This window comes from Felis catus, chromosome C2 (assembly GCF_018350175.1).
Source record: "Felis catus isolate Fca126 chromosome C2, F.catus_Fca126_mat1.0, whole genome shotgun sequence".
NCBI lineage: Eukaryota > Metazoa > Chordata > Mammalia > Carnivora > Felidae > Felis > Felis catus.
Genome location: NC_058376.1, coordinates 16,745,269 through 16,759,077, shown reverse-complemented (window position 1 = coordinate 16,759,077; position 13,809 = coordinate 16,745,269). Strand labels below are relative to the sequence as shown.

The following is a 13,809-nucleotide window of genomic DNA, read 5'->3' as shown; positions in this document are numbered from 1 at the left end:
GATCCATTTGGTGGTCCAACCATACTCTACAGAAACAAATTAACAGAAAACAAACAGACAAACAAAGTGCTATGGGAGAAGTCAGCATACTGAAGAAACGTTATTGTCAATTTATTTTAGAAAGAGCTGTATTCACTGTAATGCTTCTAAACAGGAAGGATTTGGAGTCAGTTTCACTTCAGAAAAACACTCACATATATGAAATGTAGTCAAGTTTCTGGAGATTTGGACAAGATAGATATCATGAGAGCACACTGTTATTGTTGAATGTGGATTGTCTTCATCCCATTCTAATAAAGCATTAAAATCTGGGAGATTCTGCTACCATGTGCCCCACTCAGTAACCATCACCCCAGCAGTTTGTGTGGGTGCAGTGGTGAAACATATTGCGCTCCTGGCGTTTTTCTGACTTGGATGTTGCTCTCTGTTGAGCGTCACATTCCGTAAGAGGATTAGCTTGCATGTGCAATTTACAGTACAATGCTTGAGTCTGAGCTGATTAAAAAAGCATCAATATGTTTCCACCACTCAAGAAAGCTTCAAGTTCTTCGTGACACATGTGAGAAAAGAGGAAAGTTCACTTTCCTAGAAAAATAAACACTCCCTATATAAATAAACAAAGACCTTCATCGCAGTATAAATTGTTTGTGAAAATGGTTTTACTCGAGAAAGGATTAGCTTATTGCCAGAACAAATAGTTGCTACTGTACATATCTTTTTTCTTTTAATCTATACCAAGAAACCCAAACTCAAATATGTGGCAATTTAAGTATTTATGTAATATTTAGAGGTTTTGCTTTGTGGTCACGTCTTCTAACCATTTCAGGGAGGACATAAAAAGCAAAACCATAAAAGAAGACAACTTAAAAAAAGATAAATTAGAATTCATCAAAACTGAAGACCTCTGTCCTCTGTAAGATGCTGTTACAAAGTGAAAAGACAAACCATAAACAACGATAAAATATTTTCAATATTTGTGAAATATATTTGACAAAACGCTTGTGTCTAAAATATATAAAGAGTCCTTAAAATTCAACAATTCAGTGTGAAGGAAACTCACCCAGTTGTTTAAAAATGTACAAAAGATTTTAAAAGATGGTTCACAAAAGATAACTCACCAGTGGCAAATAAGGATGTGTGAAGGTGCTCAACATCATTATGCATCTGAAAAATGCACATCAAAATTTAAATAACAATAAAAACCCAATTAAAATGACTAAAATGTAAACGCTTACCAACAGCATGTGTGAGTAAGAATGTGAAACAATTGGATTTCTCATGCATTGCTGTACAAAATGGTACAAACACATAGGAAAAAATGATTTGGTAGTTTCCATAATGTGGAATATACAGGCATAAAAAAACATTTAACTCAATTGGAACTCATTTGAAACTCTTCAGGTCTGACACAAAACTCAGTTGTGAGGAGGGGCACCTGGGTGGCTCAGTCACTTAAGCATCTGACTCTTCATTTCAGCTCAGGTCACAATCTCACGGTTTGTGAGTTTGAGCCCCCGCAAGCTCCCCACTGTTAGTGCAGAGCCTGTTTGGGATTCTCTTGTCTCCCTCACTCTCTGCCCCTCCCTGCCTCCCTTTTCTCTCTCTCTCTCTCAAAATAAATACATAAACATTTAAAAAACTTAGTTGTGACGAGTTCAGTTGAAAGATGACTTTATCTCATAACGAGACAGTAACAATGAAATCAGAATAACAAGATAAATTGAGAATATTGCTTGACGATAAATATGACAGGACCACCATTCGTTTAGAAAAGGACCTAATGTATCTTCATATAATTCTCTAGGTTTCATTTGCCAAAGACTAATGGGACTGATTTGATTTATCAGAATTTTCAAAAGTAGTTCTATTCCCAAGTCTATAACTAATTTGTTTATGATCTTTGCCAGGTTGCTTAATTCTTTGGCCATGAGTAAAATAGAAATGTTGGGTAAAACGTAAATGTTACCTCTTTCTCATCTTACTCATAGAGTAGTGGTAAAGATAAAAAGACATAATGGATAAGTACACTTTTGGAAATTGTGAAACATTGATTGAACGTAATCGATCTTACTCAAACAGCTGTTAGTTTTATCAATTTATTCATATCATTATTATGTACAATAAAAGGTCTGAAATGATTCAACCTGATTTTCTATCATTAATCATTAGGCAACATACATCATTATGACTAAATAGTTCAATCTGTGGAAATAAAACAGGAATAGATATTACTTACATGATTACAGAAATGTTTGCTTTGACTTTATTTCAGTCATCCTGTAAAATAATTCTGGGTAAGGTAAAGTTGCAAAGATTATTGAAAATTTGCTTTATTTAAGTGCTTCGGGACGTTTTTCTTTAAAACCTGCCATTCCTATTGTATAAACACTCTCCTTAGTTGCAAGAGGCAATAGTCATTATAATACAGCTTTCAAGTTCTATAATATATACCATATGAAAAAACAGGATGTTTCAAAAACAAAATTCTTCCCAAGAGGTGATTATTAGATGACTCTTTTTGAAACCACACTTCAATATTTATCCATATGCTCCAGAGAAAAAATTTGGCACATTTATTAAAATCAGTGGGAGAGGGTCACCTAATTTTAGATATGCTGAACTAGACTTTGTAGTTTGCCAATTGTATTAAATCATAATTAGTAAAAATAACAGGATATCTGCTTTAATGTTTTAAGAAATCCAATGACCCACAAATGTTGAAACAACAAAACCGGAGAATGAATGTGAGAATGGTTCTCAAATTATAACAATGAATTATAAGTTAAGTGACCAGTTTTTACTCAAATTGAAACGCTTCAGCTGCTATTAGAGACGAATTTTTGTACAGTTTCCAACTGGAGTTTTGAAAAAACCCAGGACACATTACCATGTGCCTGTAAATTCAGCGCCAACACATGGATTTTTGAGGTTCTGAATATATGCAGCATAAGGATATTCTTTTATACACCTGAAACTAATGTAACATTGTGTGTCAACGAAAACTCTCCAAGCACATACGATCTCCTTAAAATTGTAACACTCTCTTCAAATGGTCATTTCTGATTATGTAAAGATGCACTCCAAAGACAGGAAGATTGTCTTCCTCATCTTTGAGTCACTATCCCTAGAAAAAGTTTCAACAATTGTCATATCCCCAAGTGCAAAATATTTGAGTCAACAGTCATTCTGGGTTTGGAGGTTTACCTCTAAATATCTGACATACAGTTTTATCTAATTTTATCCTCACATAAACCCTACAAAATATTTATTGGTTCTGCTTGTTCACTTATGACATCAAGTAAACAGTTACTATGTACTCCAAGCCAAATTTTAATGGTAAATTTAACATCCATATTTTTAAAATCACTACGCTTCACGTTATGGAAAGTATTTTTAAATGATTCTGAGGATAAATTTGAGAAATTATTGCAGAAAGCAGAGAAAAGTCATGACAAAGGTCAATGATAAAAGATTATACGAAAGTAGGGGAACAAAGTCTGATTTTAAGAAATGTAAGGGATCCTGATTTGGAAACAAACAAACAAACAAACAAACAAAAAACACGAAAAAGAAGTAATAATCTGAAATAACCAAAGAAAATTTTTACCACTTTAAAAACTACCAACTGATATAAATATGTATATATCATATTAGTAGCAATACAACTCAATTTGAAGGATTTACTGTGTTCTATGCAAATATATATAAAATATACTCCTTCTAAAATAATTCCTTGATAAAAATGAAATATGAGGAAAATATAAAAAGCATCCTATGAAAATCTAGGGAGGAAATAAAAAATTTTGTTCAAAGGAACAATATTCTTATTGGTTTCAACCACATCCGTGCCAATGGTAAATTTAAGAAGATGTATCACAGTCATTAAAAGGTTTTGAGAAGAAAGGGTTTTATACATGACTGTTAATAAAATTCTATGTATTCACTAGATAGGCCCTCTTTCTGTGTTTCAGCTAGGTTTCTAGACTCTCCCACAGTTAGATTGGAGCCATATGACTGAATTCTAGTCAGTAGAAGATGGAAGAAATTTATATAAGGTAATTCTGGCCATAAAAACCTCCTAAGGAATCGGTCAGTCGTCTCCTGCTTTCTGCAGCAAACTCGGAATCTGTTCATATTACTTAGCTACTAGTTTGAAGAGACTCAGAATCCCGGAATCACCTCTAAGGGAAAAACAGTCAGAACTGCAATTGTATTGTGATGTTGATAAGAATAAACTTGTGGTATCAGTTTCCTATTGCTACTATAACAAATAGCCATAAATTTAATGACTTAGAAACAATTATTTAATAGCCCCAGAGCTGAGACATCTAAATGGTTCACACAGAGGCACCTAGGTGGCTCAGTCAGTTAAGCATCTGACTCTTGATCTCAGCTCAGGTCGTGATCTCAAGGTTCATGGGATTGAGCCCCATATCAGGCTCTGCACTGACAGCACAGAGCCTGCTTGGGATTCTCTCTCTCCCACTCTCTCTGCCCCTCCTCTGCTTGCACTCTCTTTCTCTCTGAAAATAAATGAATAAACTTAAAAACATATATATTAAATGGTCCTCACAGAACTAAAATCAAGATGTTGGCCCATCTCCATTCTTTCTGAAGCCTTTGGGGACAATCCATTCCTTGCTTTTTCCAACTTCTAGAGGCTTCCCATATTTCTTAGCTCATGGTCACATCACCACAGCATCTGATTCTATCATCGCATCTTTTTCTTGACTCTGGCCCTCCTGCTTCTCTCTTATAAGGACGCTTATGATTATATTGGGCCTGCTCAGATAGTCCTGGATAATCTTTCCATATCAAGAGTCTTAACTTAATCATATTTGCAAATTCCCTTTTGCCATGGTAACATACTCAACAGGTTTTAAGGATTAGGGTATGGACATCTTGGTAGACCACTACTCTGCCTACCAAACTTGGATTTGTACAACCACTGAGATCTGAGACTGTAGTTGCTGCTTATAGATTTGGGGGCACATTTGCATAGCCTCACCTGTTAGGAGTGATGAACAAAATAAGCTTTTCTCTAGCAAGATGTTAACATGGAAACAGATAAGTAATGGCTCTAATATGTCATGCATATTCTCTCTCTTTCAAACAAACTATTGAAAATATACTCTTTTATTTGGGAAATAAAGGAAACTTTCCGATTCAAGACTGTGGCCATGATTTAAATTGACTTTCTTTATTGGCCAAGACCTCAGATTTAACAATTTGTGTGCTGTGTTTCAGCTAATTGTTACTCTTCCACTTTTGTTTCATTCCCCAAACCAGAAATGTGTTTGTTAGGGATATATCCTTCTGTTCAGAGTTTATTCTTAATTTCTTATTTTGACATCTATTAAAAAAATAAAAAACAAAAAACAAGCTGGTACTTTGCTATACCCATAATTGCTAAATCTGATTCAGGCTTTCATATGATTAGGACATTCTGGTGAAGAATTTATTAAAAAGGAAGAAGGGAAGAAAGAAAGAAGAAGAAAGAAAGAAAGAAAGAAAGAAAGAAAGAAAGAAAGAGACAGCAAGCAACAAAGCAACAAAGAAAGAGAAAGAAAGGAAGGAAGGGAGGGAGAAAGAATGAAAGAGAAAGAAAGAAAGAAAGAAAGAAAGAAAGAAAGAAAGAAAGAAAGAAGAGAAAGAAAGAAAGTCTCACAGAGCTCAAGGAAGTAACATAATTACTATCTTCTTTGTCAGACACTGAGTGATAATATTCTGCATGTTTAAATCCTATGCTAAATCTCTTGCCTCATACGGTAAATAATTGTTTTATTCTAGCTTCCTGGCAGCTACTATGTGTCTTTTTATTATTATCTTTCCACATTTTTTCTTCTGTTACCATATTAGTCAGAGCAGTTTGACTGCTTCAGCAAACAATTCCAATTTTTACTAGCTTAAAACAATGTAATTTTTCTCCTGTTCGTGTTATGTTCCAAAACAGGTTGGCACCATAGGGAGGTTGTATTAGCTCAGTTTGCTATAACAAGTACCTTAGATTGGGTGGCTTAAACAACAGAAATTTATGTTGTCAAAGTTCTGGAGCTTGGAAGTCTGAGATCATTGTTCTGGCTGATTCAAACTCTGATAGGAGCTCTCTTCCTGACTTACAGATGGCTGCCTTCTCAGTGTCCTCTCAAGGCAGAAAAAGAGATCTCTGTCTCTTCTTCCTCTTCTCGTAAACAATCCTTTTGGATTAGGGCTCCACCTTTATGTCCACGTTTATCCTTAATTACCTTTTGAAAGCCCAATCTCCCAATATAGTCACACTGGAAATTGAGGCTTCAACATATGAGTTTGGGGACTATGGCATAGCATTTTATCCCTGTCCCCCAAAATTCATGTCTTTCTCACATGGAAAATATGTTCATTCCACCCTAACAGCTCCCAACAACTTGACTGATTCCAGTATCAATTCTGAAGTCTAAAGTCCAAATTGTTTTCTAGATATCACTTAAATCAAGTATGAGTGAGACTCAGCATGGGATTCATCGTAAGGCAAAATTTTCTTCCAGCTGAGAACCTGTAAAACCAGATGAGCTATGTGTCTCCAAAATACGCTGGTGGGGCAGGCAAAGGATAGACATTTCCCATTTCAAAAGGGAAAAATTTGAAGGAAGAAAGAGGTGATAGGTCCCAAGTAAGTACAAAACCTTGAAAGGTAAATTCTACAAGATCCTAAGGCTTAAGAACAACCCTCTTTGGCTCAATGCTTTGCTCTCTCAAACCATTGAGACAGTGGCCCCATCTTCAGAAACCCCAGAGAGCAGTGGTTCCGTACTGAGTCTCTCGGGGGCCAGGCCCTCACAGCTCTGTGGGCAGCCCCACTTCTAAGGATTTGCAGGATGCTCCCACCCCCAAGGCTGCAACTAAAGGCCATAGGGCATGTTGATACTGAGGTGGTGATCCAACCCTCTGAAATCTAGAGAGCAGTATTGACGATCTCCAGATTTCCTGTGGGGCCATTCTTCCCTTTTTTGAAGAATAGTGCACATTCGCAGTCAACTAACTCTTTGCTCCAATCCTGTAGGATTTACAAAGTCTAACAGCTTTCCTCCACTTTGTCTCTTATTTTCTGTCCACTTCAACCCCAACTGGCAGTTACTGAACTGGTATAATCCCATCTCTAGTTCTGGCTTCTGCAGAGATGGCTGATTAAGTCCATGAGTCACACACATAATCTCTTTATCAAATGGTTCTTCCGCCACACCCTTAGTGTTCCCCTCAGAACAACCCTTCTCATTTTTTGGAATATTTATAGGTTGAGAATTTTCCAAATCTCCAAGTTCTGGCTCCTTTTTGCCTCACAATTTTTTTTCTTCCACAAGTCATGTCTCTTCTCTTACATTTTACTATAAATGATCCGGAAGACCAAAGCTGCACCTTCAATATTTTGCTTAAAAATCTCCTCTGCTAAACATCGAATTTCATGACTTGCAAGTTCTACTGTCCACAAAGCACTTGATCACAAATCAGCCAAGCTTCTTGCCAATTTAGAACAAGGATCGCCTTTCCTGAGATTTCTAATAACCTGTTCTTCACTTTTTCCAAGACTTCCCAAGAATGGTGTTTAAGATCCGTATTTCTACAAACATTCTGTTCACAATCATCCAGGCCTTTTCTAGAATGCACTTCAAAACTCCTCCAGCATCTACTCATTACCCAGTTCCAAAAACACTTTCATATTTTTGGACATTTGTTAGAGCAACATCCACTTCTCGGTACTAAAATCAGTATTAGTCACCTCTAGCTGGTTAACAAGTACGACAGCTGTGTCATTGACTGGATGTGTGTCGTCTCAAAATGCATGTGTTGAAATCTTAACTTATAATATGTTGGTATAGAAGATGGGGCTTTTGGGAGGTGATTAGTCCGTGAGTGTGGAGCCCTAGTGAATGAGATTAGTGCCCTTATAAAAAGGACCCCAGAGAGCTCTCTCATGGTCCTTCCACCATGTGAGGATTCAAGAGGTCTATAACCCAAGGAGGGCTTGCATCAGAACCTACCCAGACTAGCACCTTGATCTCAGATTCCAAGTCTCCAGAACTATCAGAAATAAATTTCTCTGATACCATAGTATTCTTGAATTTGTATTTTCTTTTTACTTGGTTGTTGTGGTTGTTGCTGCTGTTGTTGTTGTTGTTTGCTTATCTGGCTTGCCCATCTCTGGGATTCTCTCACCAGGCACATTCTTCTGGCCAGGACAATTCTGGTGAAAAAGTACCACTTTAGCTTCTACTGGAGTAAGCTGCAAAACTGACATTTTGCTTTGTAAGACTCTTTGGTAAGACTCTTTGGTAAGACTCTTTGGTAAGAGTCAGGGCTTGGTGTTCGGTCAGGCATTACAAGGGCACTGTGAGCTGTTTCTTTACTTTAAAAGTGTTGTGTAGTTTAAATGTATTTGACTATGTTTGAAAGAGAAAAGTTACTTTATGACATTTGATTTTAACTCAAGTACAACCGGTATTTATAATTCATTGTGGATAAAATTTGCTATTACTAGAAGGTCTTGCGATTCTATGTAAAAAAGACTTTCAAATTCTCATTAAATACTAAAATTGACATTATCAGCTTAAGGAACACAACTTTTTATGCATTTTTGAGTATTGCCTGCATAGTGCCAGTACAAATTATCCAAAAAGTGTTTTTGCAGTATTAATATGTTATCAAAGATGGTTTGACTTAATCAAGTTGGGGTATCAAAATTTACATGTCATTAAAAAAATTCTCCCCCTAGGGCGCCTGGGTGGCTCAGTCAGTTAAGTGTCTGACTTCAGCTCAGGTCATGGTCTCACAGTTCATGAGTTTGAGCTCTCTGTCAGGTTCTGTGCTGACAGCTCAGAGCCTGGAGCCTGTTTGGGGTTCTATGTCTCCACTCTCTCTGCCCTGCCCCTGCTCACGCTCTCTCTCTCTCAAAAAAGAAACATTAAATTTTTTTTTAATTTTCTCCCTAAATATTAATATTAAATTAGTATATTATATCAAATAGAACCCTCATATCATGTTAGGTCTCAAAGTAAAATATGCATATATGTATAGTTATATATATAGTTACATATATTTTTTTATGGTAAAAGAGAAAGTGAGGCACATTTAAATTTTTGAGAGTTTATTTCAGCATACATTGATTCCAATACAGCAGCACCAAACCAAAGGTAGTTAGGAGCATTCCGCTGATAGGAGACAAAGACAAGTTTTTTAATATAGAAGCTGAAGCAAAGCAAGGAAACAATTTGATTGGCTAAAGCTTAAGCATTCGTCCTGTTTAGGAAAACCTATTTCACTGATTGTAATTGTCCTTTGTAAGTTTCATGGTCTGGGATTCAAGTGCATTGACGCTGGCTTAGGTTTTGGTTTGTTTATATAGGCTGCTAAGGCATGAGAACCACTTCAGTCTAATTGCTTCCATGTTCAATTACGTTCTTGTTTAATTAAAAACTTAATGTATACAAAACCTTAAATTCCAGCATTAATCAGAGATAATTACATCTTTATACAATTGCTATAAAATCAATAAAAGTTTTCCCAAACACATGGATTGGAAAGGCACCTCAGGTGTGTGTGTGTGTGTGTGTGTGTGTGTGTGTGTGTATAATTGCATTGGAAATGGTTGCTACAGCTAATTTATCAATAGAGCAACAATTTTTATGTTTTTTGCATACAAACGTAGTAAAATTTGCATTTATTTGGGGCCTCCTATAGATGAAGAATTCAAACTCACCATCTCATTTACTTCTCTCAAATCATCCTGTGAGGCAGAAATAAGGAGTAATGTGTTGTTTTTTTTTCTACATAAGGAAACAGTTGTGTAATAGTTCGATTTATCCAAAACCATCCCGTTAGAGGGTGGTGGGCTGAGAAGGAAGGAGGATAGTTGAACTGTCTTCTCTAATATCCATATTCTCCCTTCTGTTTTGCTGCATTTTCCAGGAAACTCCATTTTAGGGGGCAGCCCTTGCACTCTTACTTCCAGTGGGGTCTGCAATGGGAAGCTGGAACCAATGATGGGAATGGCAGATGAAGGAGAAACCGGGATATTCCCCTTCTCCCTGCTCTTGTGGTGTCTCTGGCTGTCATTGGTTCCTCTGAGGCTCCAGCTCCTGACCACAGCCCATCCATCATGACTGCAGCAGCCGTGAAGCAGCCATGATTTCTGGAAGCTGGTAAGGCCACCTGTTCTTAGTGCCCTTCCAGAACGAGGGTGACAACAGCTTCCTGCTGTTGTTAATTTCTGGGTGGCCTCATTTGCAGCTTGTTGACCATTTTTCCTGTATCAATTAACCTAACACGGTTTAATTTTTCCACCTAGATCCTAATGGCCATCTGAGAAATACCAACAGTGATTCCATTTGTAGAAGTATTAATCCCAATCCGATATTTCTGTTTCATGAAATAATATCTTTGCTTAAAATGAGGAATGGCTATATTTACTGTTCATTATGTACTATTGATATAAACCATATGGGCATATTGCTCCTGTTTTTGAGTTTCTAAAAGTGTTTTCAATTGCTTCCCTTTGATTAAGATAAGACAGTTCATGTAAAAACAAAACAAACAACAACAACAACAAACAGTGTCATGATTAAGGTCAAGAGTTAATGTAATCCTTGTTCTGCCTTTCAGAAGCTTTATGACCTTGAATTACTTTGCCCCTGAGCTTGGTTTTAATAAGGATAATTCATAAGACTTAGGGTTTTTATGAAGAATGAATATGTGTGAAGGACACTGTGTATTGCCTGATTCGTAATCATTAATAAAAAGTAACCATTGTTTAAGGTTTAATTTGAGAATTCATAGTAAAGCAAAATTGTTGTGATTGACATAAATATAATTTTAAAACCATTTATTTTTAATTGTGAGTATTTCCAAATCATTTATATACCTTTGTGCATGTGTATAGTATGAATATATAGTTGCATATTATATATATAAATATATACATATATATTATATATATACACACACATACACCATTGCATAATGCAATTGAAATATACTTTTCTGAGAGTTTTAGATTTTAAACTTCAGGAGCTTAAGAAAAAAAATAACATCAGTCTATATTTTTAAAGTTTTAAAAAGATACATTTCTTGATTGTAACAAAATTTCAAACTGTTTGCAAAGAAGCATTCTACAAGTGAAAAATGTATTCCTGAAAACAAAGAAATCCAGTAAAAAATTTAATTACCCTGGACCTACATAAAAGAATGCTAAGGTATTCAGATAATGTAGAAAAATATTTGGAAAATGTAAGAAAAATAGATAATTATTTTTGTGTGTAACTAGTTTTAGTGATGAACTAAATTATCGCATATTGGTCCTGATTTGGTTATCTCTAAGGTCCTAATTTATTTATGTTCCAGTATTGTATCTTTAAGCATCCTTTTACAATCACCTGCAGAAGTTTCTTTTTAAAAAATGCTGATGATGTACCTGAAGAAGGACAACTTCGGTCTAAGGTTTGAAAGAAAGAAAAGTCCCAAAGCAAAAAGTAAAAAGCAGAGTAAAACAGAGGCTTAGGGGATGAGCCTACAGATAGAATTGGATAGAAACATATTCCATTCTTCCTATGTCAAGCATGAAAGAAAATAAAAATGATGAAGGCAAGGATCTCCAAAACTATGAAAATTCATTGTAATTTCAGGAACTATTACAAAAAGCAAATTTCAAGTTCTGAATGACAAAAAATTAGCTGTCATTTGGGACCCTAAATTAGCGTAAGATCCATTTATTCCAGCTGCAGCTGACTTCCATATTGTAGAAACATACTATTCTGACTCATTCCAAGTATACATTATTCTAAAATCAGATTTCAAAATTTAGCCAAAATGGAACTCGAAAGAACATTATGTAAATATCACTTCTTGTTTTAATTCCCTCAAAAATCCCTAGGCTCTGTATCAGTAAAGGCTACATATGTGGGATAAGGTTTTGAATGTACATAAAACACAGTCACTGTAACAATAGTCATCCTTGATTTGCCCTTTTATTATGTACCCACTGCATTTATGAAGATCTATAAACGAGTTCTGTAAATCATCCAACAAACTCCAAGGGAAGGAGTCTTTGTGGAATTCAAGATGTTAATATTTCCTTTCTAACCAAATTAACTCCACATGTTTTCTGCTGCAACTAATCTCTTTCCTGTGGAATTAGGCATGGTCTGACTCATTCTTTATTTTTTGAACATGACAATTTACTCCAGAGTAGCCCTCATTTCACATAGCCTCAGGCTCCCGGCCATTGCTGTGTATCCAGCATCTTTGCTGATCTTTGTAGCAAAGGTGTGCAATTATGGGAAAAATTCTAACACCACTAGTATGCCAGTCATCTCATAAACGGCACGCTTTAGTCTGCATGTGTCTGGGGGAAATAATTTCTTAAGTGTCTACAGAATTTTCAGACAGATGAAGTACCCTTAAACATATCTGAAAACAATAACGAGAATAAGACTTACATTAATTGATAATGTCTTAAAGGTCAGACCTTTATCTGTACTTACGACATTGCTAACCCTAGGGATGCCTGGGTGGCTCAGTAGGTTAAGCATCTTACTTTGGCTCAGGTCATGGTCTTAGGGTTTGTGAGTTCCAGCCCCACATCAGGCTCTCTGCTGACAGTGTGGAGCCTGCCTGGGATTCTCTCTCTCCTTCTCTCTCTGCTCCTCCCCCACTTGCTCATGCTCTCTCTCTTGCTCTCTCTCTCTCTCTCTCTCTCTGTCTCAAAATAGGTAAATAAACTTATTTAAAACAGCATTGCTAACCCTAACAAGATAAGGTGGATAATATAACCACATTTTGAACATGAGAAGACACATTCCCACACCTAAGAAGTAATAGAGCAGAGATTCAAACCAACCATCAAGGCTCTAAAGCCAATGGCTTTGAAATACAGCGTAGCCATCATTTGCTTCTTAAAATGGCTTATGCAGAGACAGAGTAGAAATCACTGTGACTATTTATATTTATGAACTGATGCTCAGAAAGGTGAAGTCACTACCAGGACCTCAAAGCTTGGAGGTAGAGTCTAACCTACAATGCCCCATCCCATGTTTGTTTTCCTCCATCTCTTAACTCACTCAGAGGATTTAGTTGAAGCCCCTCTGAGAGAGTCTCCTTAGGTAGAGAGGAAGAGTCAATGGTAAGGGGAGAGAAAGGAGACAGGTAAGAGCTGAAGCATGAATACTTGAAGAGCAGAATCCATGGGCTATTTGTTTTAGTACCCATAACACCTAGTATGATGTCTTGAACATAGTGATGGTAGGTATTTAATAACATATAGTTATTAACATAGTACTATTCGTGGATTTGGGGGGTTATTTTGGTTTACTTCTTGGCCTGCTGAAGATCTTCCTACATTATTATAAGGATTATCTGACTGGGTATCTGGACAGTTTGTTTTAGTTCTTCCCATCATTCATTTTAGCTGTTATTCCAGGAAATTGTCTTTACCTCTCTGGGTATGATTTCTCTTGGGCATATAATAAAGGAGTTCCTTTAAGTTTTAAAATGTTTTCAAACTAGAGTGAACCATCCACAGATAACCTGGTCTTCAGAGGACTTTCCATTGTGGGACAAGATCTGGTCATAGAATTTCTGGTCATATGAGGAAATCAAGTATATTATGTGTGTGATCTCAAAAGTTTTCAGTAGCCTGCTGGAACACAGCAATAAAACATCCCATGGCCTTAATGTTTATGGAGAAGCTATTTGTCTTATCAACCGGCCCTTTTTTCAGCAGGCGATTATTAAAGGGCCTGTATATGAAAGTGCTGTATTAGCAAGAAGTTCAAAACAGTAATA

The 13,809-nt window shown here is 36.3% G+C and overlaps 2 long non-coding RNA genes across 2 annotated transcripts in view; both read right to left on the bottom strand.

Moving 5' to 3' along the window:
• Nucleotides 1-2,502, bottom strand: part of LOC111562347 — a 42,973-nt gene extending 40,471 nt beyond the window's left edge. The window contains exons 1-2 of the long non-coding RNA XR_002745549.2: nucleotides 2,237-2,502; nucleotides 1,119-1,164 (exon numbers count right to left, since the gene is read on the bottom strand). This is a non-coding gene — a long non-coding RNA (uncharacterized LOC111562347). The remainder of the gene's footprint in view (nucleotides 1-1,118; nucleotides 1,165-2,236) is intronic.
• The window catches only part of LOC123379886, a 143,211-nt gene that overhangs the window by 90,794 nt on the left and 38,608 nt on the right, over nucleotides 1-13,809 (bottom strand). The gene's annotated exons all lie outside the window — the stretch shown is intronic.